We start from the raw sequence: 5,872 nt of genomic DNA, 5'->3' as shown, positions 1-5,872 counted from the left end.
AAAGGTCTTATGCAAGGAGATAGCCAATCAAAATGAACTCAGTACGAAATTTAAGTCATGTATTTTTTAAAAAATCCAGGCGTATTTTAATCTAAAAATCCTTGTGGAAATCTCTATTGAAATGAATATATAAAACCAGGCGTATAATGTAAAATACAGGCGTACACGAGGCGTAATCCTCCCGTATTTTTGGCCGAAATATGCAAATGAGTACGCCTGGAAATTCAAAATACGTCTGGAAATTTTAAAAATAGAATTACGCCTAGATTTCAAGCATACCCTTAAAAATACGCCTGCAAAATAAATACGCCCGTATAAAAGAATACGCCCGTACAAAAAAATACGCCTGTACAAAAAATACGCCTGCTTTAAATAGATTTGAATTAAATATTAATTATATTACAGCAATGGGAGCTACAACTATAGCATGAATATAAATGTACAATCGACTTTAGTACAAATATTTTTGACTACATATGCTAAAAAAGATTAGACAAATTAAGCTAAGCATACATCACTTTTATTTTCTTAATATTTTTCAGTGTGATAAAATGTGAATGAGATTCATTAGTAAAGGATTGTCATTAAAATTTAAAAAATCATAATCTTACATTTACTTTTTCAAAGCACAGTTACATGTTAGAATATATTGACCGTTTCACAGCATTTTAACATCCAAGGCTGAGTTTTATAGTAAACAGTTGAAACATTCCAATAATCACAGTGAATCACAGTTTTGAGAATCATGCCGAGTAATCCTGCCATTCTTTTTACTCCTAAATTGGCATAAAAGATGCAAATCACAAGCAGTTCTGTCATTCACGTTTCACATCACATTTCCCAATCACATTTTCATAGATTGAAATATTCACAAAAAGAAGTTTGAATGCTTTATAACTGGCATTGCAAACGGTCATCTTCTTCCTGATGCAATCTTCCAATGGCTACAGTTCACTGGCATTATTGCATTTATGGAAAGCTATGCTGCTGGTCAACTCTTAATATTGCAAGATCTTTTCTCCTCCTCTTATGACCATTTCATCATTCAATCAATTTTCCAACTGTGATAAGGATTTAGATGTAAATCATTTTCTGGAAAAAGAATAATTTATGTAATTCAAAATACTACTGACCCAATTTTCAATCATTAACATCTGGCTCTGCAAATCAAAAGCAAATGCAGCTGTCTTTTATTTTCATAGATAAAAAGTTTCAATGTTAAGCTATGTTTTCAAAATATTTACCTCTTCTACACCATCTGTGCTTTGTTGTGGCTTTCTCTAATCTCATTGTTCTTGGCATGACCTGCCTGGTGGTTTAAAATTGGCGCAAATACTTGGATGCAGATGCTGTTATTTACAACCCCCTAGTTAGCTAAACTCTTTTATGATTTCTGGAAGTTCTACTCAGTACAATTTGTAATTTTGAAGAAAAATGCTGTTTTGTTTACAGCTAGAACATAAAAATAAAATTCCATCAATGTATAAACAAGGTGTATTCATTATATGAATTAAAAAGATACTAGGGTGGGAAATAGAACTGCTGTACACAAACCGGATATAAATTGATAAGCCGTTCTTAGGTTTACAACATCACAGATAAGTCGTTCCTAAACATGCTCAACACATCTGTAAGTAATTAGCACAATCCCAGCAGGTTAGGCTAGGGAAGTGAAAGTTGATGGTAATGTAACAGAGTATCTAAATATACCAAATATAAATCATTTTATAAGAAAAACATTTAATTGTAATAACATGTATGTTTATAGCCTGACTAAACAATTAATCATGAAGTTCAAAGAATATACTATCTACTTTACAGTTATAGAAATCATTTGTGTTAAAAAAAATAATATCAATTTTTTTTAAAAATGGGAATGACAAAATTTTAGGTCCATGGGATAATGTTCTAAAAAAAAAGTTCTAAAAGAAAAAATCAGTTTAATTTATGAAAAAAATTGTTTTGATATTTAATACAACAAACTAAATGCAATATTGTAATGTATACAATCATGCAATACTTTGTTTTTTTTTTGTTTAAGTTATATAATATAATAAAAATGTTTCTTATGCAACTCAATACTTTAAAAAAAAAGAGAATGAGTTGACTAAGTTTTTTTGGCTAAGTTGAAAAATCCACCCGAATTTTAAAAAATACGCCTTTTGAAATTTTCTAAGTTTTAATTTCCTTGTGCCAAAGAGACTAAGTAGAAAATACGCCCGGATTTAGAATTTACGCCTGGAAAAAAGGAGACGTATTTCTGGCAAAAATACGTGTACGCCTGAAAATGAACCGTATTTTTAAGAATACGTCTCTTGTACGCCAGGATTTGCAAAAAATCCAGGCGTAATACGTCTCTGAATTTCGTACGCTACATAGTACCGGGTACAACAGTAGCTGAGTAGCCTTACTAATTCCATTCTTTAAATTTTCTTATACATATTATACGTATTCAAAAACCCATCCGGTCAAATCACAACAAATATAATATATGTTTTTTGGGACAGATAACGGGCTTTGACTGACCACGTGTTGCTCCTTACTACAAATACTGTACTGGAAAAGAACCATTCAATTTGATTGGCCAGTATTATCGGGGTATTGTTGTATTCCGAGTTTCATATGAAAATTAGTATTGATTTCATTGATCCAATCGATGAGTAAAATGATAACCAGCACACAAAATTTTAGCACGCCCCATCAAGCAAACTGTCACGCTGTTTGTAAAATGATAATAATTGAAATAATTTTATCAAGATAAATTTTACACATTGCAATTATACATCATTTACAAATCCACATTTTCCCCATTTACACATGCAGTTGAATAGATTTAGTGCTTATTAAAAAACTTCTATGACGTCACCCATTGTTATTAGTCTACGTATATTTTACCAATTCAACCAGCACCAGTTGGATATTTGAAGATCCAACTGGCCATCAGTTGGATATTCAAAATATCCAACTGCCTAACGGTTGGATATTTAAATACCCAACTGAGGTGCAGAAAACAAAACAATGAACAAAAGAGATAAAACAATTTTAAAATGTATTTCCAATTCGTATGAAAAATAATTACTCCAAATTTGCCACACTATTAGAATTAATTTCCAGTGCACACGGAATTACCGTAATAACTCCACATTTATTACATTTATTGTGTTTCAAATGCACTTCCAATGCTCACAGAAATAACAATTCCTCCGAATTTTTCACACTTTTCGAAATTTTTGGTCTTAATCTTGAAAGCATCACTTTTTAACACATAAATATATTTTCACCTTGAATCTTTAACTGCATCACTTCTTATAGCTAAATATTATTTCAGGGTCCGTTATCAGTAAATCCCTTCAGATTATCTGATATTCATCTCTGTTTCATTCTTTTCCGGCATATTTCCCAAAAGAACTTAAATAATTGACAGCCCATCTATTTTTTGACACCATTTTGATTGCAGATCTTGATATGGAATTTTTTATAGCAGGTTCAGCATAACACCGCCAATCTTTTTATCTGTTTTGTAAGCACTATTACAAGTATTGTCCGAATGGAACTCCATAAGAATTCAACGCTTTTCCTCAACAAACCATCATCTTGTAATATGTAATGACAAATTCCCAACCTTTTATAAAAAGTCTGTAGTTTTCTTCAGCTTTCAGATCAAAAGTATTCAAAACACTATCTGAACCTCTCTAATTTACATTAGATTTAAAAATATTCTTCGTCTGATTTCATGACTGTTCAGTACAATGAAAAGGGTTAAAATGAAATCAGCACCATGTAGTTTCATGCTCACTAGTCCATGAATAAAAGGAGTGTTCGATTGGGCTATTGTTTTGTGTCAAGGTTGGATATTTGAATGGGTTACATCCTATTGTATTACAGCAAGTTGGATATTTGAAAGGGGAAATGTTTCTTTGGGGCCAAAGGTAGGGAATTTTTTTAAGTAAGATAAATAACTCGATAGTGTTGAATAGTTTAGAGAAAACATCCCCTCCTCGGGCCTTCGGCCCTCGGAGAGAATGTTTTCTCTAAACTGTTCAACACCATCTCGTTATTCATCCCTTACATAATACATAGCAACAATTATTACATGTAAGACAATTCACAAAATACATGAATGCATTAAACTGTGAAATACAGATTTCGTACATTTAATTAAAATGCACAGCATCAATACCCCCCCCCCTTCACAATCTTGCAACTTTCTTTTTAGTGCAAATTCACTAGGCAACACTAAAGATTTCCACTTATTGCTTTTCAGTCCAAGACAGGAAGTTGAGGAATAAAGTTGACAGGACATCCTGAACTGTCCTCGGTACTAGCTTATGAGGGAACCAGCCGCAGTGGACAAAGCACGTTACATCATAGGATAATAGGTAAGTCTCCGGAGTATTGTTTGTAGCAATTCTCGTACTTGGTCCTGCATCGAAGCTTCAGGACTATTGATATTTATCTCTGCATGGATTCTCTTATGGCTTTGGTTCTTCCCAGAAACATGTTACTGGTGGTGGTCCCTATATTCTTCTGGCTTTTGTGGTGAGGAATGTTTCATTTTTAGCTCTTTTCTGATCACATTTTGTCCGGCGTCCGTCTATCTAGCTGTCTGTCCGTCTGTCTGTCCATCTGTCTGTCTGTAAACTTTTCATATTTTCGACTTCTTCTCAAGAACCCATGGACCAATTTCAACAAAACTTGCCACAAAGCATCCTTGGGTAAAGGGGAGTTCAAGTTTGTTCAAATGAAGGGCCATGCCCTCATTCAAGGGGAGATAATTGGGAATTAATGAAAATTTGATGGTATATTTTAAAAATCTTGTTCTCAAGAACCACTGTTCCAGGAAAGATGAAACTTATGGGGAAACATCCTTAGGTAGTGTAGATTGAAGTTTGTTCAAATCATGACCCCTGGGGGTAGAGTGGGGCCACAATGTCTGACCAAAGTTTAACATAGAATAATATATAGGAAAATTCTTTAAAAATCTTCTTCTCAAGAATGACAATGCCATAATTGATCCTATTTATATGGAAGCATCCTCAGGTAGTGTAGATTCAAGTTTGTTCAAATCATGATCCCCGGGGTAGGGCCCCCACAATGGAAGATCAAAGTTTTACATAGAAATATATTGGAAAAATCTTTAAAAATAACTTTCTCAAGAAAAGCAAAGCCATGATTGATCATGGGACTACTTTTGGATTTAAACTTTTCAATAATAAACCCATTTTTACTTTTTCCTAGCCACAGTGCTCAGGTGAGCGATGTGGCCCATGGGCCTCTTTTTTTTTTTAAATTATCAATCATTAAAAATAAATAAATCAGTCGTAAAAAAAATTTGCTTCATATTTGAAGTGCTTTAAACCGACCCTTTGATGAAAGTGACCAGTGTTTTTTGCACCAAGAGTTAGCAAAGCTTGAAAGGTTTATTGGTAAAATATAAGAAGGAAGTTATGATTTTGGTGTTACTATTGTTGTTATTTAAGTTTGATTTGATTTTTACATTAAGAGTATTATGAAACTGTTATTTTGTTACTGACCGATGGTTAATTTTCATTGTGAACAAATGTACAAAGATGAGGAGCATAATATAGTTGGCTATGTATATTGCCCAATTTTTGAACATACTATGTAATAAATATTAATAACAACCTTTGAATAATTGGAAAGACAATATTATAAATATGATAGCATATTTGTACATGAGCATACATTTTTGAAAGGAAAAAAAAAACATTCAGTTGCATTTAAAAAAATAAATTGTTTCATATTCTTGGGAAATTTTCAGATATTTTCTATTATTCTAATACTCTGTATTATGAAACCTTTTTAATAATTTAGTAAATATTAATTGTACATTTGCACCAATTTTTCCATG

At 32.4% G+C, this 5,872-nt stretch overlaps 1 long non-coding RNA gene across 1 annotated transcript; it reads right to left on the bottom strand.

The window, feature by feature from the left end:
• Positions 1-498: 498 nt before the first annotated feature.
• On the bottom strand, positions 499-1,723 carry LOC134275421 (uncharacterized). Its single transcript, XR_009993820.1, has 2 exons — positions 1,245-1,723; positions 499-1,092 (listed from the first exon to the last, which is right to left on the bottom strand). It is a non-coding gene; the product is annotated as an uncharacterized LOC134275421 (long non-coding RNA).
• Between the last annotated feature and the right edge of the window lie 4,149 nt (positions 1,724-5,872).

The sequence above is a fragment of the Saccostrea cucullata genome, unplaced genomic scaffold (genome assembly GCF_032062105.1).
Source record: "Saccostrea cucullata isolate Sc308-1 unplaced genomic scaffold, CSIRO_AGI_Scuc_v1 ctg7231, whole genome shotgun sequence".
Classification (NCBI taxonomy): Eukaryota; Metazoa; Mollusca; class Bivalvia; order Ostreida; family Ostreidae; genus Saccostrea; species Saccostrea cuccullata.
Note: the sequence above shows the minus strand (reverse complement) of the source record. Positions and strands in the feature narration are given on the sequence as shown.